This window comes from Ascaphus truei, chromosome 4 (assembly GCF_040206685.1).
Source record: "Ascaphus truei isolate aAscTru1 chromosome 4, aAscTru1.hap1, whole genome shotgun sequence".
Lineage (NCBI taxonomy): Eukaryota > Metazoa > Chordata > Amphibia > Anura > Ascaphidae > Ascaphus > Ascaphus truei.
The window spans coordinates 155,386,668-155,413,930 of record NC_134486.1 but is presented as its reverse complement, the minus strand read 5'-3'; positions in this window follow the sequence as shown (position 1 = coordinate 155,413,930).

The following is a 27,263-nucleotide window of genomic DNA, read 5'->3' as shown; positions in this document are numbered from 1 at the left end:
AGAGTCCGAACCACAAGTACCGGGTCCATGGTTCTGGCCGTATACTGGGGGGACGGGGACGACTCCCATTAACCCCTGACTATACCGGGGATACGCTTATCACAATGCCTTTCTGGTCTGTGCTGAAGCAGGGCATTCTGGCAGCCAAGTGGCTTGACCTTTATTAGTGAGCCTGGTTACCCCCTCTCGGAACCACAGACTTAGAAATCGCCAGCTCATATACAGTGCATAAAATATATTTATATATATACCCTTATACACCATTTTAATAAAAAATATCACAAAATTCTTCTAAGTCCCTCGGGAAGAGTGAAAGACGCGCACGTTCATTTTCAGATCTCCTAGACCTTCCTATAAGAAGTTAGCCAAAAAGTAGCTTCGAAAAACGCTTAGGTTAAGTTTCAGAGTTGCTTCTAATGTACCAAAGCTGGACTTAGACATAATTTCACTCTCACAAAATTATGGCTGGTTGGAGACAGTCCGAACCACAAGTACCGGGTCCATGGTTCTGGCCGTATACTGGGGGGACGGGGATGACTCCCATTAACCCCTTACTATACCGGGGATACGCTTATCACAATGCCTTTCTGGTCTGTGCTGAAGCAGGGCATTCTGGCAGCCAAGTGGCTTGACCTTTATTAGTGAGCCTGGTTACCCCCTCTCGGAACCACAGACTTAGAAATCGCCAGCTCATATACAGTGCATAAAATATATTTATATAATAAATTTATATATATACCCTTATACACCATTTTAATAAAAAATATCACAAAATTCTTCTAAGTCCCTCGGGAAGAGTGAAAGACGCGCACGATCATTTTCAGAGCTCCTAGACCTTCCTATAAGAAGTTAGCCAAAAAGTAGCTTCGAAAAACGCTTAGGTTAAGTTTCAGAGTTACTTCTAATGTACCAAAGCTGGACTTAGACATAATTTCACTCTCACAACATTATGGCTGGTTGGAGACAGTCCGAACCACAAGTACCGGGTCCATGGTTCTGGCCGTATACTGGGGGGACAGGGACGACTCCCATTAACCCCTGACTATACCGGGGATACGCTTATCACAATGCCTTTCTGGTCTGTGCTGAAGCAGGGCATTCTGGCAGCCAAGTGGCTTGACCTTTATTAGTGAGCCTGGTTACCCCCTCTCGGAACCACAGACTTAGAAATCGCCAGCTCATATACAGTGCATAAAATATATTTATATATATATACCCTTATACACCATTTTAATAAAAAATATCACTAAATTCTTCTAAGTCCCTCGGGAAGAGTGAAAGACGCGCACGTTCATTTTGAGAGCTCCTAGACCTTCCTATAAGAAGTTAGCCAAAAAGTAGCTTCGAAAAACGCTTAGGCTAAGTTTCAGAGTTGCTTCTAATGTACCAAAGCTGGACTTAGACATAATTTCACTCTCACAACATTATGGCTGGTTGGAGACAGTCCGAACCACAAGTACCGGGTCCATGGTTCTGGCCGTATACTGGGGGGACGGGGACGACTCCCATTAACCCCTGACTATACCGGGGATACGCTTATCACAATGCCTTTCTGGTCTGTGCTGAAGCAGGGCATTCTGGCTGCCAAGTGGCTTGACCTTTATTAGTGAGCCTGGTTACCCCCTCTCGGAACCACAGACTTAGAAATCGCCAGCTCATATACAGTGCATAAAATATATTTATATATATACCCTTATACACCATTTTAATAAAAAATATCACAAAATTCTTCTAAGTCCCTCGGGAAGAGTGAATGACGCGCACGTTCATTTTCAGAGCTCCTAGACCTTCCTATAAGAAGTTAGCCAAAAAGTAGCTTCGAAAAACGCTTAGGTTAAGTTTCAGAGTTGCTTCTAATGTACCAAAGCTGGACTTAGACATAATTTCACTCTCACAACATTATGGCTGGTTGGAGACAGTCCGAACCACAAGTACCGGGTCCATGGTTCTGGCCGTGTAGTGGGGGGACGGGGACGACTCCCATTAACCCCTGACTATACCGGGGATACGCTTATCACAATGCCTTTCTGGTCTGTGCTGAAGCAGGGCATTCTGGCAGCCAAGTGGCTTGACATTTATTAGTGAGCCTGGTTACCCCCTCTCGGAACCACAGACTTAGAAATCGCCAGCTCATATACAGTGCATAAAATATATTTATATATATATACCCTTATACACCATTTTAATAAAAAATATCACAAAATTCTTCTAAGTCCCTCGGGAAGATTGAGAGACGCGCACGTTCATTTTCAGAACTCCTAGACCTTCCTATAAGAAGTTAGCCAAAAAGTAGCTTCGAAAAACGCTTAGGTTAAGTTTCAGAGTTGCTTCTAATGTACTGTACCAAAGCTGGACTTAGACATAATTTTACTCTCACAACATTATGGCTGGTTGGAGACAGTCCGAACCACAAGTACCGGGTCCATGGTTCTGGGCGTATACTGGGGGGACGGGGACGACTCCCATTAACCCCTGACTATACCGGGGATACGCTTATCACAATGCCTTTCTGGTCTGTGCTGAAGCAGGGCATTCTGGCAGCCAAGTGGCTTGACCTTTATTAGTGAGCCTGGTTACCCCCTCTCGGAACCACAGACTTAGAAATCGCCAGCTCATATACAGTGCATAAAATATATTTATATAATAAATTTATATATATACCCTTATACACCATTTTAATAAAAAATATCACAAAATTCTTCTAAGTCCCTCGGGAAGAGTGAAAGACGCGCACGATCATTTTCAGAGCTCCTAGACCTTCCTATAAGAAGTTAGCCAAAAAGTAGCTTCGAAAAACGCTTAGGTTAAGTTTCAGAGTTACTTCTAATGTACCAAAGCTGGACTTAGACATAATTTCACTCTCACAACATTATGGCTGGTTGGAGACAGTCCGAACCACAAGTACCGGGTCCATGGTTCTGGCCGTATACTGGGGGGACGGGGACGACTCCCATTAACCCCTGACTATACCGGGGATACGCTTATCACAATGCCTTTCTGGTCTGTGCTGAAGCAGGGCATTCTGGCAGCCAAGTGGCTTGACCTTTATTAGTGAGCCTGGTTACCCCCTCTCGGAACCACAGACTTAGAAATCGCCAGCTCATATACAGTGCATAAAATATATTTATATATATATACCCTTATACACCATTTTAATAAAAAATATCACTAAATTCTTCTAAGTCCCTCGGGAAGAGTGAAAGACGCGCACGTTCATTTTGAGAGCTCCTAGACCTTCCTATAAGAAGTTAGCCAAAAAGTAGCTTCGAAAAACGCTTAGGCTAAGTTTCAGAGTTGCTTCTAATGTACCAAAGCTGGACTTAGACATAATTTCACTCTCACAACATTATGGCTGGTTGGAGACAGTCCGAACCACAAGTACCGGGTCCATGGTTCTGGCCGTATACTGGGGGGACGGGGACGACTCCCATTAACCCCTGACTATACCGGGGATACGCTTATCACAATGCCTTTCTGGTCTGTGCTGAAGCAGGGCATTCTGGCAGCCAAGTGGCTTGACCTTTATTAGTGAGCCTGGTTACCCCCTCTCGGAACCACAGACTTAGAAATCGCCAGCTCATATACAGTGCATAAAATATATTTATATATATACCCTTATACACCATTTTAATAAAAAATATCACAAAATTCTTCTAAGTCCCTCGGGAAGAGTGAATGACGCGCACGTTCATTTTCAGAGCTCCTAGACCTTCCTATAAGAAGTTAGCCAAAAAGTAGCTTCGAAAAACGCTTAGGTTAAGTTTCAGAGTTGCTTCTAATGTACCAAAGCTGGACTTAGACATAATTTCACTCTCACAACATTATGGCTGGTTGGAGACAGTCCGAACCACAAGTACCGGGTCCATGGTTCTGGCCGTGTAGTGGGGGGACGGGGACGACTCCCATTAACCCCTGACTATACCGGGGATACGCTTATCACAATGCCTTTCTGGTCTGTGCTGAAGCAGGGCATTCTGGCAGCCAAGTGGCTTGACATTTATTAGTGAGCCTGGTTACCCCCTCTCGGAACCACAGACTTAGAAATCGCCAGCTCATATACAGTGCATAAAATATATTTATATATATATACCCTTATACACCATTTTAATAAAAAATATCACAAAATTCTTCTAAGTCCCTCGGGAAGATTGATAGACGCGCACGTTCATTTTCAGAACTCCTAGACCTTCCTATAAGAAGTTAGCCAAAAAGTAGCTTCGAAAAACGCTTAGGTTAAGTTTCAGAGTTGCTTCTAATGTACCAAAGCTGGACTTAGACATAATTTCACTCTCACAACATTATGGCTGGTTGGAGACAGTCCGAACCACAAGTACCGGGTCCATGGTTCTGGGCGTATACTGGGGGGACGGGGACGACTCCCATTAACCCCTGACTATACCGGGGATACGCTTATCACAATGCCTTTCTGGTCTGTGCTGAAGCAGGGCATTCTGGCAGCCAAGTGGCTTGACCTTTATTAGTGAGCCTGGTTACCCCCTCTCGGAACCACAGACTTAGAAATCGCCAGCTCATATACAGTGCATAAAATATATTTATATATATACCCTTATACACCATTTTAATAAAAAATATCACAAAATTCTTCTAAGTCCCTCGGGAAGAGTGAATGAAGCGCACGTTCATTTTCAGAGCTCCTAGACCTTCCTATAAGAAGTTAGCCAAAAAGTAGCTTCGAAAAACGCTTAGGTTAAGTTTCAGAGTTGCTTCTAATGTACCAAAGCTGGACTTAGACATAATTTCACTCTCACAACATTATGGCTGGTTGGAGAGAGTCCGAACCACAAGTACCGGGTCCATGGTTCTGGGCGTATACTGGGGGGACGGGGACGACTCCCATTAACCCCTGACTATACCGGGGATACGCTTATCACAATGCCTTTCTAGTCTGTGCTGAAGCAGAGCATTCTGGCAGCCAAGTGCTTGACCTTTATTATTGAGCCTGGTAACCCCCTCTCGGAACCACAGACTTAGAAATCGCCAGCTCATATACAGTGCATAAAATATATTTATATAATATATTTATATATATACCCTTATACACCATTTTAATAAAAAATATCACAAAATTCTTCTAAGTCCCTCGGGAAGAGTGAAAGACGCGCACGTTCATTTTCAGAGCTCCTAGACCTTCCTATAAGAAGTTAGCCAAAAAGTAGCTTCGAAAAACGCTTAGGTTAAGTTTCAGAGTTGCTTCTAATGTACCAAAGCTGGACTTAGACATAATTTCACTCTCACAACATTATGGCTGGTTGGAGAGAGTCCGAACAACAAGTACCGGGTCCATGGTTCTGGGCGTATACTGGGGGGACGGGGACGACTCCCATTAACCCCTGACTATACCGGGGATACGCTTATCACAATGCCTTTCTGGTCTGTGCTGAAGCAGAGCATTCTGGCAGCCAAGTGGCTTGACCTTTATTAGTGAGCCTGGTTACCCCCTCTCGGAACCACAGACTTAGAAATCGCCAGCTCATATACAGTGCATAAGATATATTTATATAATATATTTATATATATACCCTTATACAGTACACCATTTTAATAAAAAATATCACAAAATTCTTCTAAGTCCCTCGGGAAGAGTGAAAGACGCGCACGTTCATTTTCAGAGCTCCTAGACCTTCCTATAAGAAGTTAGCCAAAAAGTAGCTTCGAAAAACGCTTAGGTTAAGTTTCAGAGTTGCTTCTAATGTACCAAAGCTGGACTTAGACATAATTTCACTCTCACAACATTATGGCTGGTTGGAGACAGTCCGAACCACAAGTACCGGGTCCATGGTTCTGGCCGTATACTGGGGGGACGGGGACGACTCCCATTAACCCCTGACTATACCGGGGATACGCTTATCACAATGCCTTTCTGGTCTGTGCTGAAGCAAGGCATTCTGGCAGCCAAGTGGCTTGACCTTTATTAGTGAGCCTGGTTACCCCCTCTCGGAACCACAGACTTAGAAATCGCCAGCTCATATACAGTGCATAAAATATATTTATATATATATCCTTATACACCATTTTAATAAAAAATATCACAAAATTCTTCTAAGTTCCTCGCGAAGAGTGAATGACGCGCACGTTCATTTTCAGAGCTCCTAGACCTTCCTATAAGAAGTTAGCCAAAAAGTAGCTTCGAAAAACGCTCAGGTTAAGTACCAAAGCTGGACTTAGACATAATTTCACTCTCACAACATTATGGCTGGTTGGAGAGAGTCCGAACCACAAGTACCGGGTCCATGGTTCTGGGCGTATACTGGGGGGACGGGGACGACTCCCATTAACCCCTGACTATACCGGGGATACGCTTATCACAATGCCTTTCTGGTCTGTGCTGAAGCAGAGCATTCTGGCAGCCAAGTGGCTTGACCGTTATTATTGAGCCTGGTTACCCCCTCTCGGAACCACAGACTTAGAAATCGCCAGCTCATATACAGTGCATAAGATATATTTATATAATATATTTATATATATACCCTTATACACCATTTTAATAAAAAATATCACAAAATTCTTCTAAGTCCCTCGGGAAGAGTGAAAGACGCGCACGTTCATTTTCAGAGCTCCTAGACCTTCCTATAAGAAGTTAGCTAAAAAGTAGCTTCCAAAAACGCTTAGGTTAAGTTTCAGAGTTGCTTCTAATGTACCAAAGCTGGACTTAGACATAATTTCACTCTCGCAACATTATGGCTGGTTGGAGACAGTCCGAACCACAAGTACCGGGTCCATGGTTCTGGGCGTATACTGGGGGGACGGGGATAACTCCCATTAACCCCTGACTATACCGGGGATACGCTTATCACAATGCCTTTCTGGTCTGTGCTGAAGCAGGGCATTCTGGCAGCCAAGTGGCTTGACCTTTATTAGTGAGCCTGGTTACCCCCACTCGGAACCACCGACTTAGAAATCGCCAGCTCATATACAGTGCATAAAATATATTTATATATATACCCTTATACACCATTTTAATAAAAAATATCACAAAATTCTTCTAAGTCCCTCGGGAAGAGTGAAAGACGCGCACGTTCATTTTCAGAGCTCCTAGACCTTCCTATAAGAAGTTAGCTAAAAAGTAGCTTCCAAAAACGCTTAGGTTAAGTTTCAGAGTTGCTTCTAATGTACCAAAGCTGGACTTAGACATAATTTCACTCTCGCAACATTATGGCTGGTTGGAGACAGTCCGAACCACAAGTACCGGGTCCATGGTTCTGGGCGTATACTGGGGGGACGGGGATAACTCCCATTAACCCCTGACTATACCGGGGATACGCTTATCACAATGCCTTTCTGGTCTGTGCTGAAGCAGGGCATTCTGGCAGCCAAGTGGCTTGACCTTTATTAGTGAGCCTGGTTACCCCCACTCGGAACCACCGACTTAGAAATCGCCAGCTCATATACAGTGCATAAAATATATTTATATATATACCCTTATACACCATTTTATTAAAAAATATCACAAAATTCTTCTAAGTCCCTCGGGAAGAGTGAATGACGCGCACGTTCATTTTCAGAGCTCCTAGACCTTCCTATAAGAAGTTAGCCAAAAAGTAGCTTCGAAAAACGCTTAGGTTAAGTTTCAGAGTTGCTTCTAATGTACCAAAGCTGGACTTAGACATAATTTCACTCTCACAACATTATGGCTGGTTGGAGACAGTCCGAACCACAAGTACCGGGTCCATGGTTCTGACCGTGTACTGGGGGGACGGGGACGACTCCCATTAACCCCTGACTATACCGGGGATACGCTTATCACAATGCCTTTCTGGTCTGTGCTGAAGCAGAGCATTCTGGCAGCCAAGTGGCTTGACCGTTATTATTGAGCCTGGTTACCCCCTCTCGGAACCACAGACTTAGAAATCGCCAGCTCATATACAGTGCATAAGATATATTTATATAATATATTTATATATATACCCTTATACACCATTTTAATAAAAAATATCACAAAATTCTTCTAAGTCCCTCGGGAAGAGTGAAAGACGCGCACGTTCATTTTCAGAGCTCCTAGACCTTCCTATAAGAAGTTAGCTAAAAAGTAGCTTCCAAAAACGCTTAGGTTAAGTTTCAGAGTTGCTTCTAATGTACCAAAGCTGGACTTAGACATAATTTCACTCTCGCAACATTATGGCTGGTTGGAGACAGTCCGAACCACAAGTACCGGGTCCATGGTTCTGGGCGTATACTGGGGGGACGGGGATAACTCCCATTAACCCCTGACTATACCGGGGATACGCTTATCACAATGCCTTTCTGGTCTGTGCTGAAGCAGGGCATTCTGGCAGCCAAGTGGCTTGACCTTTATTAGTGAGCCTGGTTACCCCCACTCGGAACCACCGACTTAGAAATCGCCAGCTCATATACAGTGCATAAAATATATTTATATATATACCCTTATACACCATTTTAATAAAAAATATCACAAAATTCTTCTAAGTCCCTCGGGAAGAGTGAAAGACGCGCACGTTCATTTTCAGAGCTCCTAGACCTTCCTATAAGAAGTTAGCTAAAAAGTAGCTTCCAAAAACGCTTAGGTTAAGTTTCAGAGTTGCTTCTAATGTACCAAAGCTGGACTTAGACATAATTTCACTCTCGCAACATTATGGCTGGTTGGAGACAGTCCGAACCACAAGTACCGGGTCCATGGTTCTGGGCGTATACTGGGGGGACGGGGATAACTCCCATTAACCCCTGACTATACCGGGGATACGCTTATCACAATGCCTTTCTGGTCTGTGCTGAAGCAGGGCATTCTGGCAGCCAAGTGGCTTGACCTTTATTAGTGAGCCTGGTTACCCCCACTCGGAACCACCGACTTAGAAATCGCCAGCTCATATACAGTGCATAAAATATATTTATATATATACCCTTATACACCATTTTATTAAAAAATATCACAAAATTCTTCTAAGTCCCTCGGGAAGAGTGAATGACGCGCACGTTCATTTTCAGAGCTCCTAGACCTTCCTATAAGAAGTTAGCCAAAAAGTAGCTTCGAAAAACGCTTAGGTTAAGTTTCAGAGTTGCTTCTAATGTACCAAAGCTGGACTTAGACATAATTTCACTCTCACAACATTATGGCTGGTTGGAGACAGTCCGAACCACAAGTACCGGGTCCATGGTTCTGACCGTGTACTGGGGGGACGGGGACGACTCCCATTAACCCCTGACTATACCGGGGATACGCTTATCACAATGCCTTTCTGGTCTGTGCTGAAGCAGGGCATTCTGGCAGCCAAGTGGCTTGACATTTATTAGTGAGCCTGGTTACCCCCTCTCGGAACCACAGACTTAGAAATCGCCAGCTCATATACAGTGCATAAAATATATTTATATATATACCCTTATACACCATTTTAATAAAAAATATCACAAAATTCTTCTAAGTCCCTCGGGAAGAGTGAATGAAGCGCACGTTCATTTTCAGAGCTCCTAGACCTTCCTATAAGAAGTTAGCCAAAAAGTAGCTTCGAAAAACGCTTAGGTTAAGTTTCAGAGTTGCTTCTAATGTACCAAAGCTGGACTTAGACATAATTTCACTCTCACAACATTATGGCTGGTTGGAGAGAGTCCGAACCACAAGTACCGGGTCCATGGTTCTGGGCGTATACTGGGGGGACGGGGACGACTCCCATTAACCCCTGACTATACCGGGGATACGCTTATCACAATGCCTTTCTAGTCTGTGCTGAAGCAGAGCATTCTGGCAGCCAAGTGCTTGACCTTTATTATTGAGCCTGGTAACCCCCTCTCGGAACCACAGACTTAGAAATCGCCAGCTCATATACAGTGCATAAAATATATTTATATAATATATTTATATATATACCCTTATACACCATTTTAATAAAAAATATCACAAAATTCTTCTAAGTCCCTCGGGAAGAGTGAAAGACGCGCACGTTCATTTTCAGAGCTCCTAGACCTTCCTATAAGAAGTTAGCCAAAAAGTAGCTTCGAAAAACGCTTAGGTTAAGTTTCAGAGTTGCTTCTAATGTACCAAAGCTGGACTTAGACATAATTTCACTCTCACAACATTATGGCTGGTTGGAGACAGTCCGAACCACAAGTACCGGGTCCATGGTTCTGGCCGTATACTGGGGGGACGGGGACGACTCCCATTAACCCCTGACTATACCGGGGATACGCTTATCACAATGCCTTTCTGGTCTGTGCTGAAGCAGAGCATTCTGGCAGCCAAGTGGCTTGACCTTTATTAGTGAGCCTGGTTACCCCCTCTCGGAACCACAGACTTAGAAATCGCCAGCTCATATACAGTGCATAAGATATATTTATATAATATATTTATATATATACCCTTATACAGTACACCATTTTAATAAAAAATATCACAAAATTCTTCTAAGTCCCTCGGGAAGAGTGAAAGACGCGCACGTTCATTTTCAGAGCTCCTAGACCTTCCTATAAGAAGTTAGCCAAAAAGTAGCTTCGAAAAACGCTCAGGTTAAGTACCAAAGCTGGACTTAGACATAATTTCACTCTCACAACATTATGGCTGGTTGGAGAGAGTCCGAACCACAAGTACCGGGTCCATGGTTCTGGGCGTATACTGGGGGGACGGGGACGACTCCCATTAACCCCTGACTATACCGGGGATACGCTTATCACAATGCCTTTCTGGTCTGTGCTGAAGCAGAGCATTCTGGCAGCCAAGTGGCTTGACCTTTATTATTGAGCCTGGTTACCCCCTCTCGGAACCACAGACTTAGAAATCGCCAGCTCATATACAGTGCATAAGATATATTTATATAATATATTTATATATATACCCTTATACACCATTTTAATAAAAAATATCACAAAATTCTTCTAAGTCCCTCGGGAAGAGTGAAAGACGCGCACGTTCATTTTCAGAGCTCCTAGACCTTCCTATAAGAAGTTAGCTAAAAAGTAGCTTCCAAAAACGCTTAGGTTAAGTTTCAGAGTTGCTTCTAATGTACCAAAGCTGGACTTAGACATAATTTCACTCTCGCAACATTATGGCTGGTTGGAGACAGTCCGAACCACAAGTACCGGGTCCATGGTTCTGGGCGTATACTGGGGGGACGGGGATAACTCCCATTAACCCCTGACTATACCGGGGATACGCTTATCACAATGCCTTTCTGGTCTGTGCTGAAGCAGGGCATTCTGGCAGCCAAGTGGCTTGACCTTTATTAGTGAGCCTGGTTACCCCCACTCGGAACCACCGACTTAGAAATCGCCAGCTCATATACAGTGCATAAAATATATTTATATATATACCCTTATACACCATTTTTATAAAAAATATCACAAAATTCTTCTAAGTCCCTCGGGAAGAGTGAAAGACGCGCACGTTCATTTTCAGAGCTCCTAGACCTTCCTATAAGAAGTTAGCTAAAAAGTAGCTTCCAAAAACGCTTAGGTTAAGTTTCAGAGTTGCTTCTAATGTACCAAAGCTGGACTTAGACATAATTTCACTCTCGCAACATTATGGCTGGTTGGAGACAGTCCGAACCACAAGTACCGGGTCCATGGTTCTGGGCGTATACTGGGGGGACGGGGATAACTCCCATTAACCCCTGACTATACCGGGGATACGCTTATCACAATGCCTTTCTGGTCTGTGCTGAAGCAGGGCATTCTGGCAGCCAAGTGGCTTGACCTTTATTAGTGAGCCTGGTTACCCCCACTCGGAACCACCGACTTAGAAATCGCCAGCTCATATACAGTGCATAAAATATATTTATATATATACCCTTATACACCATTTTAATAAAAAATATCACAAAATTCTTCTAAGTCCCTCGGGAAGAGTGAAAGACGCGCACGTTCATTTTCAGAGCTCCTAGACCTTCCTATAAGAAGTTAGCCAAAAAGTAGCTTCGAAAAACGCTTAGGTTAAGTTTCAGAGTTGCTTCTAATGTACCAAAGCTGGACTTAGACATAATTTCACTCTCACAACATTATGGCTGGTTGGAGACAGTCCGAACCACAAGTACCGGGTCCATGGTTCTGGCCGTATACTGGGGGGACGGGGACGACTCCCATTAACCCCTGACTATACCGGGGATACGCTTATCACAATGCCTTTCTGGTCTGTGCTGAAGCAAGGCATTCTGGCAGCCAAGTGGCTTGACCTTTATTAGTGAGCCTGGTTACCCCCTCTCGGAACCACAGACTTAGAAATCGCCAGCTCATATACAGTGCATAAAATATATTTATATATATATCCTTATACACCATTTTAATAAAAAATATCACAAAATTCTTCTAAGTTCCTCGCGAAGAGTGAATGACGCGCACGTTCATTTTCAGAGCTCCTAGACCTTCCTATAAGAAGTTAGCTAAAAAGTAGCTTCCAAAAACGCTTAGGTTAAGTTTCAGAGTTGCTTCTAATGTACCAAAGCTGGACTTAGACATAATTTCACTCTCGCAACATTATGGCTGGTTGGAGACAGTCCGAACCACAAGTACCGGGTCCATGGTTCTGGGCGTATACTGGGGGGACGGGGATAACTCCCATTAACCCCTGACTATACCGGGGATACGCTTATCACAATGCCTTTCTGGTCTGTGCTGAAGCAGGGCATTCTGGCAGCCAAGTGGCTTGACCTTTATTAGTGAGCCTGGTTACCCCCACTCGGAACCACCGACTTAGAAATCGCCAGCTCATATACAGTGCATAAAATATATTTATATATATACCCTTATACACCATTTTATTAAAAAATATCACAAAATTCTTCTAAGTCCCTCGGGAAGAGTGAAAGACGCGCACGTTCATTTTCAGAGCTCCTAGACCTTCCTATAAGAAGTTAGCTAAAAAGTAGCTTCCAAAAACGCTTAGGTTAAGTTTCAGAGTTGCTTCTAATGTACCAAAGCTGGACTTAGACATAATTTCACTCTCGCAACATTTTGGCTGGTTGGAGACAGTCCGAACCACAAGTACCGGGTCCATGGTTCTGGGCGTATACTGGGGGGACGGGGATAACTCCCATTAACCCCTGACTATACCGGGGATACGCTTATCACAATGCCTTTCTGGTCTGTGCTGAAGCAGGGCATTCTGGCAGCCAAGTGGCTTGACCTTTATTAGTGAGCCTGGTTACCCCCACTCGGAACCACCGACTTAGAAATCGCCAGCTCATATACAGTGCATAAAATATATTTATATATATACCCTTATACACCATTTTATTAAAAAATATCACAAAATTCTTCTAAGTCCCTCGGGAAGAGTGAAAGACGCGCACGTTCATTTTCAGAGCTCCTAGACCTTCCTATAAGATGTTAGCTAAAAAGTAGCTTCCAAAAACGCTTAGGTTAAGTTTCAGAGTTGCTTCTAATGTACCAAAGCTGGACTTAGACATAATTTCACTCTCGCAACATTATGGCTGGTTGGAGACAGTCCGAACCACAAGTACCGGGTCCATGGTTCTGGGCGTATACTGGGGGGACGGGGATAACTCCCATTAACCCCTGACTATACCGGGGATACGCTTATCACAATGCCTTTCTGGTCTGTGCTGAAGCAGGGCATTCTGGCAGCCAAGTGGCTTGACCTTTATTAGTGAGCCTGGTTACCCCCACTCGGAACCACCGACTTAGAAATCGCCAGCTCATATACAGTGCATAAAATATATTTATATATATACCCTTATACACCATTTTATTAAAAAATATCACAAAATTCTTCTAAGTCCCTGGGGAAGAGTGAAAGACGCGCACGTTCATTTTCAGAGCTCCTAGACCTTCCTATAAGAAGTTAGCCAAAAAGTAGCTTCGAAAAACGCTTAGGTTAAGTTTCAGAGTTGCTTCTAATGTACCAAAGCTGGACTTAGACATAATTTCACTCTCACAACATTATGGCTGGTTGGAGAGAGTCCGAACCACAAGTACCGGGTCCATGGTTCTTGCCGTATACTGGGGGGACGGGGACGACTCCCATTAACCCCTGACTATACCGGGGATACGCTTATCACAATGCCTTACTGGTCTGTGCTGAAGCAGGGCATTCTGGCAGCCAAGTGGCTTGACCTTTATTAGTGAGCCTGGTTACCCCCTCTCGGAACCACAGACTTAGAAATCGCCAGCTCATATACAGTGCATAAAATATATTTATATATATACCCTTATACACCATTTTAATAAAAAATATCACAAAATTCTTCTAAGTCCCTCGGGAAGAGTGAAAGACGCGCACGTTCATTTTCAGAGCTCCTAGACCTTCCTATAAGAAGTTAGCCAAAAAGTAGCTTCGAAAAACGCTTAGGTTAAGTTTCAGAGTTGCTTCTAATGTACCAAAGCTGGACTTAGACATAATTTCACTCTCACAACATTATGGCTGGTTGGAGACAGTCCGAACCACAAGTACCGGGTCCATGGTTCTGGCCGTATACTGGGGGGACGGGGACGACTCCCATTAACCCCTGACTATACCGGGGATACGCTTATCACAATGCCTTTCTGGTCTGTGCTGAAGCAAGGCATTCTGGCAGCCAAGTGGCTTGACCTTTATTAGTGAGCCTGGTTACCCCCTCTCGGAACCACAGACTTAGAAATCGCCAGCTCATATACAGTGCATAAAATATATTTATATATATACCCTTATACACCATTTTAATAAAAAATATCACAAAATTCTTCTAAGTTCCTCGCGAAGAGTGAATGACGCGCACGTTCATTTTCAGAGCTCCTAGACCTTCCTATAAGAATTTAGCCAAAAAGTAGCTTCGAAAAACGCTCAGGTTAAGTACCAAAGCTGGACTTAGACATAATTTCACTCTCACAACATTATGGCTGGTTGGAGAGAGTCCGAACCACAAGTACCGGGTCCATGGTTCTGGGCGTATACTGGGGGGACGGGGACGACTCCCATTAACCCCTGACTATACCGGGGATACGCTTATCACAATGCCTTTCTGGTCTGTGCTGAAGCAGAGCATTCTGGCAGCCAAGTAGCTTGACCTTTATTATTGAGCCTGGTTACCCCCTCTCGGAACCACAGACTTAGAAATCGCCAGCTCATATACAGTGCATAAGATATATTTATATAATATATTTATATATATACCCTTATACACCATTTTAATAAAAAATATCACAAAATTCTTCTAAGTCCCTCGGGAAGAGTGAAAGACGCGCACGTTCATTTTCAGAGCTCCTAGACCTTCCTATAAGAAGTTAGCTAAAAAGTAGCTTCCAAAAACGCTTAGGTTAAGTTTCAGAGTTGCTTCTAATGTACCAAAGCTGGACTTAGACATAATTTCACTCTCGCAACATTATGGCTGGTTGGAGACAGTCCGAACCACAAGTACCGGGTCCATGGTTCTGGGCGTATACTGGGGGGACGGGGATAACTCCCATTAACCCCTGACTATACCGGGGATACGCTTATCACAATGCCTTTCTGGTCTGTGCTGAAGCAGGGCATTCTGGCAGCCAAGTGGCTTGACCTTTATTAGTGAGCCTGGTTACCCCCACTCGGAACCACAGACTTAGAAATCGCCAGCTCATATACAGTGCATAAAATATATTTATATATATACCCTTATACACCATTTTATTAAAAAATATCACAAAATTCTTCTAAGTCCCTCGGGAAGAGTGAAAGACGCGCACGTTCATTTTCAGAGCTCCTAGACCTTCCTATAAGAAGTTACACCTGTAGCTAAAAAGTAGCTTCCAAAAACGCTTAAGTTAAGTTTCAGAGTTGCTTCTAATGTACCAAAGCTGGACTTAGACATAATTTCACTCTCACAACATTATGGCTGGTTGGAGACAGTCCGAACCACAAGTACCGGGTCCATGGTTCTGGCCGTATACTGGGGGGACGGGGACGACTCCCATTAACCCCTGACTATACCGGGGATACGCTTATCACAATGCCTTTCTGGTCTGTGCTGAAGCAAGGCATTCTGGCAGCCAAGTGGCTTGACCTTTATTAGTGAGCCTGGTTACCCCCTCTCGGAACCACAGACTTAGAAATCGCCAGCTCATATACAGTGCATAAAATATATTTATATATATATCCTTATACACCATTTTAATAAAAAATATCACAAAATTCTTCTAAGTTCCTCGCGAAGAGTGAATGACGCGCACGTTCATTTTCAGAGCTCCTAGACCTTCCTATAAGAAGTTAGCCAAAAAGTAGCTTCGAAAAACGCTTAGGTTAAGTTTCAGAGTTGCTTCTAATGTACCAAAGCTGGACTTAGACATAATTTCACTCTCACAACATTATGGCTGGTTGGAGAGAGTCCGAACCACAAGTACCGGGTCCATGGTTCTTGCCGTATACTGGGGGGACGGGGACGACTCCCATTAACCCCTGACTATACCGGGGATACGCTTATCACAATGCCTTACTGGTCTGTGCTGAAGCAGGGCATTCTGGCAGCCAAGTGGCTTGACCTTTATTAGTGAGCCTGGTTACCCCCTCTCGGAACCACAGACTTAGAAATCGCCAGCTCATATACAGTGCATAAAATATATTTATATATATACCCTTATACACCATTTTAATAAAAAATATCACAAAATTCTTCTAAGTCCCTCGGGAAGAGTGAAAGACGCGCACGTTCATTTTCAGAGCTCCTAGACCTTCCTATAAGAAGTTAGCCAAAAAGTAGCTTCGAAAAACGCTTAGGTTAAGTTTCAGAGTTGCTTCTAATGTACCAAAGCTGGACTTAGACATAATTTCACTCTCACAACATTATGGCTGGTTGGAGACAGTCCGAACCACAAGTACCGGGTCCATGGTTCTGGCCGTATACTGGGGGGACGGGGACGACTCCCATTAACCCCTGACTATACCGGGGATACGCTTATCACAATGCCTTTCTGGTCTGTGCTGAAGCAAGGCATTCTGGCAGCCAAGTGGCTTGACCTTTATTAGTGAGCCTGGTTACCCCCTCTCGGAACCACAGACTTAGAAATCGCCAGCTCATATACAGTGCATAAAATATATTTATATATATACCCTTATACACCATTTTAATAAAAAATATCACAAAATTCTTCTAAGTTCCTCGCGAAGAGTGAATGACGCGCACGTTCATTTTCAGAGCTCCTAGACCTTCCTATAAGAATTTAGCCAAAAAGTAGCTTCGAAAAACGCTCAGGTTAAGTACCAAAGCTGGACTTAGACATAATTTCACTCTCACAACATTATGGCTGGTTGGAGAGAGTCCGAACCACAAGTACCGGGTCCATGGTTCTGGGCGTATACTGGGGGGACGGGGACGACTCCCATTAACCCCTGACTATACCGGGGATACGCTTATCACAATGCCTTTCTGGTCTGTGCTGAAGCAGAGCATTCTGGCAGCCAAGTAGCTTGACCTTTATTATTGAGCCTGGTTACCCCCTCTCGGAACCACAGACTTAGAAATCGCCAGCTCATATACAGTGCATAAGATATATTTATATAATATATTTATATATATACCCTTATACACCATTTTAATAAAAAATATCACAAAATTCTTCTAAGTCCCTCGGGAAGAGTGAAAGACGCGCACGTTCATTTTCAGAGCTCCTAGACCTTCCTATAAGAAGTTAGCTAAAAAGTAGCTTCCAAAAACGCTTAGGTTAAGTTTCAGAGTTGCTTCTAATGTACCAAAGCTGGACTTAGACATAATTTCACTCTCGCAACATTATGGCTGGTTGGAGACAGTCCGAACCACAAGTACCGGGTCCATGGTTCTGGGCGTATACTGGGGGGACGGGGATAACTCCCATTAACCCCTGACTATACCGGGGATACGCTTATCACAATGCCTTTCTGGTCTGTGCTGAAGCAGGGCATTCTGGCAGCCAAGTGGCTTGACCTTTATTAGTGAGCCTGGTTACCCCCACTCGGAACCACAGACTTAGAAATCGCCAGCTCATATACAGTGCATAAAATATATTTATATATATACCCTTATACACCATTTTATTAAAAAATATCACAAAATTCTTCTAAGTCCCTCGGGAAGAGTGAAAGACGCGCACGTTCATTTTCAGAGCTCCTAGACCTTCCTATAAGAAGTTACACCTGTAGCTAAAAAGTAGCTTCCAAAAACGCTTAAGTTAAGTTTCAGAGTTGCTTCTAATGTACCAAAGCTGGACTTAGACATAATTTCACTCTCACAACATTATGGCTGGTTGGAGACAGTCCGAACCACAAGTACCGGGTCCATGGTTCTGGCCGTATACTGGGGGGACGGGGACGACTCCCATTAACCCCTGACTATACCGGGGATACGCTTATCACAATGCCTTTCTGGTCTGTGCTGAAGCAAGGCATTCTGGCAGCCAAGTGGCTTGACCTTTATTAGTGAGCCTGGTTACCCCCTCTCGGAACCACAGACTTAGAAATCGCCAGCTCATATACAGTGCATAAAATATATTTATATATATATCCTTATACACCATTTTAATAAAAAATATCACAAAATTCTTCTAAGTTCCTCGCGAAGAGTGAATGACGCGCACGTTCATTTTCAGAGCTCCTAGACCTTCCTATAAGAAGTTAGCCAAAAAGTAGCTTCGAAAAACGCTCAAGTTAAGTACCAAAGCTGGACTTAGACATAATTTCACTCTCACAACATTATGGCTGGTTGGAGAGAGTCCGAACCACAAGTACCGGGTCCATGGTTCTGGGCGTATACTGGGGGGACGGGGGGGACTCCCATTAACCCCTGACTATACCGGGGATACGCTTATCACAATGCCTTTCTGGTCTGTGCTGAAGCAGAGCATTCTGGCAGCCAAGTGGCTTGACCTTTATTATTGAGCCTGGTTACCCCCTCTCGGAACCACAGACTTAGAAATCGCCAGCTCATATACAGTGCATAAGATATATTTATATAATATATTTATATATATACCCTTATACACCATTTTAATAAAAAATATCACAAAATTCTTCTAAGTCCCTCGGGAAGAGTGAAAGACGCGCACGTTCATTTTCAGAGCTCCTAGACCTTCCTATAAGAAGTTAGCTAAAAAAGTAGCTTCCAAAAACGCTTAGGTTAAGTTTCAGAGTTGCTTCTAATGTACCAAAGCTGGACTTAGACATAATTTCACTCTCGCAACATTATGGCTGGTTGGAGACAGTCCGAACCACAAGTACCGGGTCCATGGTTCTGGGCGTATACTGGGGGGACGGGGATAACTCCCATTAACCCCTGACTATACCGGGGATACGCTTATCACAATGCCTTTCTGGTCTGTGCTGAAGCAGGGCATTCTGGCAGCCAAGTGGCTTGACCTTTATTAGTGAGCCTGGTTACCCCCACTCGGAACCACCGACTTAGAAATCGCCAGCTCATATACAGTGCATAAAATATATTTATATATATACCCTTATACACCATTTTATTAAAAAATATCACAAAATTCTTCTAAGTCCCTCGGGAAGAGTGAAAGACGCGCACGTTCATTTTCAGAGCTCCTAGACCTTCCTATAAGAAGTTAGCTAAAAAGTAGCTTCAAAAAACGCTTAGGTTAAGTTTCAGAGTTGCTTCTAATGTACCAAAGCTGGACTTAGACATAATTTCACTCTCGCAACATTATGGCTGGTTGGAGACAGTCCGAACCACAAGTACCGGGTCCATGGTTCTGGGCGTATACTGGGGGGACGGGGATAACTCCCATTAACCCCTGACTATACCGGGGATACGCTTATCACAATGCCTTTCTGGTCTGTGCTGAAGCAGGGCATTCTGGCAGCCAAGTGGCTTGACCTTTATTAGTGAGCCTGGTTACCCCCACTCGGAACCACCGACTTAGAAATCGCCAGCTCATATACAGTGCATAAAATATATTTATATATATACCCTTATACACCATTTTATTAAAAAATATCACAAAATTCTTCTAAGTCCCTGGGGAAGAGTGAAAGACGCGCACGTTCATTTTCAGAGCTCCTAGACCTTCCTATAAGAAGTTAGCCAAAAAGTAGCTTCGAAAAACGCTTAGGTTAAGTTTCAGAGTTGCTTCTAATGTACCAAAGCTGGACTTAGACATAATTTCACTCTCACAACATTATGGCTGGTTGGAGAGAGTCCGAACCACAAGTACCGGGTCCATGGTTCTTGCCGTATACTGGGGGGACGGGGACGACTCCCATTAACCCCTGACTATACCGGGGATACGCTTATCACAATGCCTTACTGGTCTGTGCTGAAGCAGGGCATTCTGGCAGCCAAGTGGCTTGACCTTTATTAGTGAGCCTGGTTACCCCCTCTCGGAACCACAGACTTAGAAATCGCCAGCTCATATACAGTGCATAAAATATATTTATATATATACCCTTATACACCATTTTAATAAAAAATATCACAAAATTCTTCTAAGTCCCTCGGGAAGAGTGAAAGACGCGCACGTTCATTTTCAGAGCTCCTAGACCTTCCTATAAGAAGTTAGCCAAAAAGTAGCTTCGAAAAACGCTTAGGTTAAGTTTCAGAGTTGCTTCTAATGTACCAAAGCTGGACTTAGACATAATTTCACTCTCACAACATTATGGCTGGTTGGAGACAGTCCGAACCACAAGTACCGGGTCCATGGTTCTGGCCGTATACTGGGGGGACGGGGACGACTCCCATTAACCCCTGACTATACCGGGGATACGCTTATCACAATGCCTTTCTGGTCTGTGCTGAAGCAAGGCATTCTGGCAGCCAAGTGGCTTGACCTTTATTAGTGAGCCTGGTTACCCCCTCTCGGAACCACAGACTTAGAAATCGCCAGCTCATATACAGTGCATAAAATATATTTATATATATACCCTTATACACCATTTTAATAAAAAATATCACAAAATTCTTCTAAGTTCCTCGCGAAGAGTGAATGACGCGCACGTTCATTTTCAGAGCTCCTAGACCTTCCTATAAGAATTTAGCCAAAAAGTAGCTTCGAAAAACGCTCAGGTTAAGTACCAAAGCTGGACTTAGACATAATTTCACTCTCACAACATTATGGCTGGTTGGAGAGAGTCCGAACCACAAGTACCGGGTCCATGGTTCTGGGCGTATACTGGGGGGACGGGGACGACTCCCATTAACCCCTGACTATACCGGGGATACGCTTATCACAATGCCTTTCTGGTCTGTGCTGAAGCAGAGCATTCTGGCAGCCAAGTAGCTTGACCTTTATTATTGAGCCTGGTTACCCCCTCTCGGAACCACAGACTTAGAAATCGCCAGCTCATATACAGTGCATAAGATATATTTATATAATATATTTATATATATACCCTTATACACCATTTTAATAAAAAATATCACAAAATTCTTCTAAGTCCCTCGGGAAGAGTGAAAGACGCGCACGTTCATTTTCAGAGCTCCTAGACCTTCCTATAAGAAGTTAGCTAAAAAGTAGCTTCCAAAAACGCTTAGGTTAAGTTTCAGAGTTGCTTCTAATGTACCAAAGCTGGACTTAGACATAATTTCACTCTCGCAACATTATGGCTGGTTGGAGACAGTCCGAACCACAAGTACCGGGTCCATGGTTCTGGGCGTATACTGGGGGGACGGGGATAACTCCCATTAACCCCTGACTATACCGGGGATACGCTTATCACAATGCCTTTCTGGTCTGTGCTGAAGCAGGGCATTCTGGCAGCCAAGTGGCTTGACCTTTATTAGTGAGCCTGGTTACCCCCACTCGGAACCACAGACTTAGAAATCGCCAGCTCATATACAGTGCATAAAATATATTTATATATATACCCTTATACACCATTTTATTAAAAAATATCACAAAATTCTTCTAAGTCCCTGGGGAAGAGTGAAAGACGCGCACGTTCATTTTCAGAGCTCCTAGACCTTCCTATAAGAAGTTAGCCAAAAAGTAGCTTCGAAAAACGCTTAGGTTAAGTTTCAGAGTTGCTTCTAATGTACGAAAGCTGGACTTAGACATAATTTCACTCTCACAACATTATGGCTGGTTGGAGAGAGTCCGAACCACAAGTACCGGGTCCATGGTTCTGGCCGTATACTGGGGGGACGGGGACGACTCCCATTAACCCCTGACTATACCGGGGATACGCTTATCACAATGCCTTTCTGGTCTGTGCTGAAGCAGGGCATTCTGGCAGCCAAGTGGCATGACCTTTATTAGTGAGCCTGGTTACCCCCTCTCGGAACCACAGACTTAGAAATCGCCAGCTCATATACAGTGCATAAAATATATTTATATATATACCCTTATACACCATTTTAATAAAAAATATCACAAAATTCTTCTAAGTTCCTCGCGAAGAGTGAATGACGCGCACGTTCATTTTCAGAGCTCCTAGACCTTCCTATAAGAAGTTAGCCAAAAAGTAGCTTCGAAAAACGCTCAGGTTAAGTACCAAAGCTGGACTTAGACATAATTTCACTCTCACAACATTATGGCTGGTTGGAGAGAGTCCGAACCACAAGTACCGGGTCCATGGTTCTGGGCGTATACTGGGGGGACGGGGACGACTCCCATTAACCCCTGACTATACCGGGGATACGCTTATCACAATGCCTTTCTGGTCTGTGCTGAAGCAGAGCATTCTGGCAGCCAAGTGGCTTGACCTTTATTATTGAGCCTGGTTACCCCCTCTCGGAACCACAGACTTAGAAATCGCCAGCTCATATACAGTGCATAAGATATATTTATATAATATATTTATATATATATACCCTTATACACCATTTTAATAAAAAATATCACAAAATTCTTCTAAGTCCCTCGGGAAGAGTGAAAGACGCGCACGTTCATTTTCAGAGCTCCTAGACCTTCCTATAAGAAGTTAGCTAAAAAGTAGCTTCCAAAAACGCTTAGGTTAAGTTTCAGAGTTGCTTCTAATGTACCAAAGCTGGACTTAGACATAATTTCACTCTCGCAACATTATGGCTGGTTGGAGACAGTCCGAACCACAAGTACCGGGTCCATGGTTCTGGGCGTATACTGGGGGGACGGGGATAACTCCCATTAACCCCTGACTATACCGGGGATACGCTTATCACAATGCCTTTCTGGTCTGTGCTGAAGCAGGGCATTCTGGCAGCCAAGTGGCTTGACCTTTATTAGTGAGCCTGGTTACCCCCACTCGGAACCACAGACTTAGAAATCGCCAGCTCATATACAGTGCATAAAATATATTTATATATATACCCTTATACACCATTTTATTAAAAAATATCACAAAATTCTTCTAAGTCCCTGGGGAAGAGTGAAAGACGCGCACGTTCATTTTCAGAGCTCCTAGACCTTCCTATAAGAAGTTAGCCAAAAAGTAGCTTCGAAAAACGCTTAGGTTAAGTTTCAGAGTTGCTTCTAATGTACCAAAGCTGGACTTAGACATAATTTCACTCTCACAACATTATGGCTGGTTGGAGACAGTCCGAACCACAAGTACCGGGTCCATGGTTCTGGCCGTATACTGGGGGGACGGGGATGACTCCCATTAACCCCTGACTATACCGGGGATACGCTTATCACAGTGCCTTTCTGGTCTGTGCTGAAGCAGGGCATTCTGGCAGCCAAGTGGCTTGACATTTATTAGTGAGCCTGGTTACCCCCTCTCGGAACCACAGACTTAGAAATCGCCAGCTCATATACAGTGCATAAAATATATTTATATATATATACCCTTATACACCATTTTAATAAAAAATATCACAAAATTATTCTAAGTCCCTCGGGAAGAGTGAAAGACGCGCACGTTCATTTTCAGAGCTCCTAGACCTTCCTATAAGAAGTTAGCCAAAAAGTAGCTTCGAAAAACGCTTAGGTTAAGTTTCAGAGTTGCTTCTAATGTACCAAAGCTGGACTTAGACATAATTTCACTCTCACAACATTATGGCTGGTTGGAGAGAGTCCGAACCACAAGTACCGGGTCCATGGTTCTGGGCGTATACTGGGGGGACGGGGACGACTCCCATTAACCCCTGACTATACCGGGGATACGCTTATCACAATGCCTTTCTGGTCTGTGCTGAAGCAGAGCATTCTGGCAGCCAAGTAGCTTGACCTTTATTATTGAGCCTGGTTACCCCCTCTCGGAACCACAGACTTAGAAATCGCCAGCTCATATACAGTGCATAAGATATATTTATATAATATATTTATATATATACCCTTATACACCATTTTAATGAAAAATATCACAAAATTCTTCTAAGTCCCTCGGGAAGAGTGAAAGACGCGCACGTTCATTTTCAGAGCTCCTAGACCTTCCTATAAGAAGTTAGCTAAAAAGTAGCTTCCAAAAACGCTTAGGTTAAGTTTCAGAGTTGCTTCTAATGTACCAAAGCTGGACTTAGACATAATTTCACTCTCGCAACATTATGGCTGGTTGGAGACAGTCCGAACCACAAGTACCGGGTCCATGGTTCTGGGCGTATACTGGGGGGACGGGGATAACTCCCATTAACCCCTGACTATACCGGGGATACGCTTATCACAATGCCTTTCTGGTCTGTGCTGAAGCAGGGCATTCTGGCAGCCAAGTGGCTTGACCTTTATTAGTGAGCCTGGTTACCCCCACTCGGAACCACAGACTTAGAAATCGCCAGCTCATATACAGTGCATAAAATATATTTATATATATACCCTTATACACCATTTTATTAAAAATATCACAAAATTCTTCTAAGTCCCTGGGGAAGAGTGAAAGACGCGCACGTTCATTTTCAGAGCTCCTAGACCTTCCTATAAGAAGTTAGCCAAAAAGTAGCTTCGAAAAACGCTCAGGTTAAGTACCAAAGCTGGACTTAGACATAATTTCACTCTCACAACATTATGGCTGGTTGGAGAGAGTCCGAACCACAAGTACCGGGTCCATGGTTCTGGGCGTATACTGGGGGGACGGGGACGACTCCCATTAACCCCTGACTATACCGGGGATACGCTTATCACAATGCCTTTCTGGTCTGTGCTGAAGCAGAGCATTCTGGCAGCCAAGTGGCTTGACCTTTATTATTGAGCCTGGTTACCCCCTCTCGGAACCACAGACTTAGAAATCGCCAGCTCATATACAGTGCATAAGATATATTTATATAATATATTTATATATATATACCCTTATACACCATTTTAATAAAAAATATCACAAAATTCTTCTAAGTCCCTCGGGAAGAGTGAAAGACGCGCACGTTCATTTTCAGAGCTCCTAGACCTTCCTATAAGAAGTTAGCTAAAAAGTAGCTTCCAAAAACGCTTAGGTTAAGTTTCAGAGTTGCTTCTAATGTACCAAAGCTGGACTTAGACATAATTTCACTCTCGCAACATTATGGCTGGTTGGAGACAGTCCGAACCACAAGTACCGGGTCCATGGTTCTGGCCGTATACTGGGGGGACGGGGACGACTCCCATTAACCCCTGACTATACCGGGGATACGCTTATCACAATGCCTTTCTGGTCTGTGCTGAAGCAAGGCATTCTGGCAGCCAAGTGGCTTGACCTTTATTAGTGAGCCTGGTTACCCCCTCTCGGAACCACAGACTTAGAAATCGCCAGCTCATATACAGTGCATAAAATATATTTATATATATACCCTTATACACCATTTTAATAAAAAATATCACAAAATTCTTCTAAGTTCCTCGCGAAGAGTGAATGACGCGCACGTTCATTTTCAGAGCTCCTAGACCTTCCTATAAGAATTTAGCCAAAAAGTAGCTTCGAAAAACGCTCAGGTTAAGTACCAAAGCTGGACTTAGACATAATTTCACTCTCACAACATTATGGCTGGTTGGAGAGAGTCCGAACCACAAGTACCGGGTCCATGGTTCTGGGCGTATACTGGGGGGACGGGGACGACTCCCATTAACCCCTGACTATACCGGGGATACGCTTATCACAATGCCTTTCTGGTCTGTGCTGAAGCAGAGCATTCTGGCAGCCAAGTAGCTTGACCTTTATTATTGAGCCTGGTTACCCCCTCTCGGAACCACAGACTTAGAAATCGCCAGCTCATATACAGTGCATAAGATATATTTATATAATATATTTATATATATACCCTTATACACCATTTTAATAAAAAATATCACAAAATTCTTCTAAGTCCCTCGGGAAGAGTGAAAGACGCGCACGTTCATTTTCAGAGCTCCTAGACCTTCCTATAAGAAGTTAGCTAAAAAGTAGCTTCCAAAAACGCTTAGGTTAAGTTTCAGAGTTGCTTCTAATGTACCAAAGCTGGACTTAGACATAATTTCACTCTCGCAACATTATGGCTGGTTGGAGACAGTCCGAACCACAAGTACCGGGTCCATGGTTCTGGGCGTATACTGGGGGGACGGGGATAACTCCCATTAACCCCTGACTATACCGGGGATACGCTTATCACAATGCCTTTCTGGTCTGTGCTGAAGCAGGGCATTCTGGCAGCCAAGTGGCTTGACCTTTATTAGTGAGCCTGGTTACCCCCACTCGGAACCACAGACTTAGAAATCGCCAGCTCATATACAGTGCATAAAATATATTTATATATATACCCTTATACACCATTTTATTAAAAAATATCACAAAATTCTTCTAAGTCCCTGGGGAAGAGTGAAAGACGCGCACGTTCATTTTCAGAGCTCCTAGACCTTCCTATAAGAAGTTAGCCAAAAAGTAGCTTCGAAAAACGCTTAGGTTAAGTTTCAGAGTTGCTTCTAATGTACGAAAGCTGGACTTAGACATAATTTCACTCTCACAACATTATGGCTGGTTGGAGAGAGTCCGAACCACAAGTACCGGGTCCATGGTTCTGGCCGTATACTGGGGGGACGGGGACGACTCCCATTAACCCCTGACTATACCGGGGATACGCTTATCACAATGCCTTTCTGGTCTGTGCTGAAGCAGGGCATTCTGGCAGCCAAGTGGCATGACCTTTATTAGTGAGCCTGGTTACCCCCTCTCGGAACCACAGACTTAGAAATCGCCAGCTCATATACAGTGCATAAAATATATTTATATATATACCCTTATACACCATTTTAATAAAAAATATCACAAAATTCTTCTAAGTTCCTCGCGAAGAGTGAATGACGCGCACGTTCATTTTCAGAGCTCCTAGACCTTCCTATAAGAAGTTAGCCAAAAAGTAGCTTCGAAAAACGCTCAGGTTAAGTACCAAAGCTGGACTTAGACATAATTTCACTCTCACAACATTATGGCTGGTTGGAGAGAGTCCGAACCACAAGTACCGGGTCCATGGTTCTGGGCGTATACTGGGGGGACGGGGACGACTCCCATTAACCCCTGACTATACCGGGGATACGCTTATCACAATGCCTTTCTGGTCTGTGCT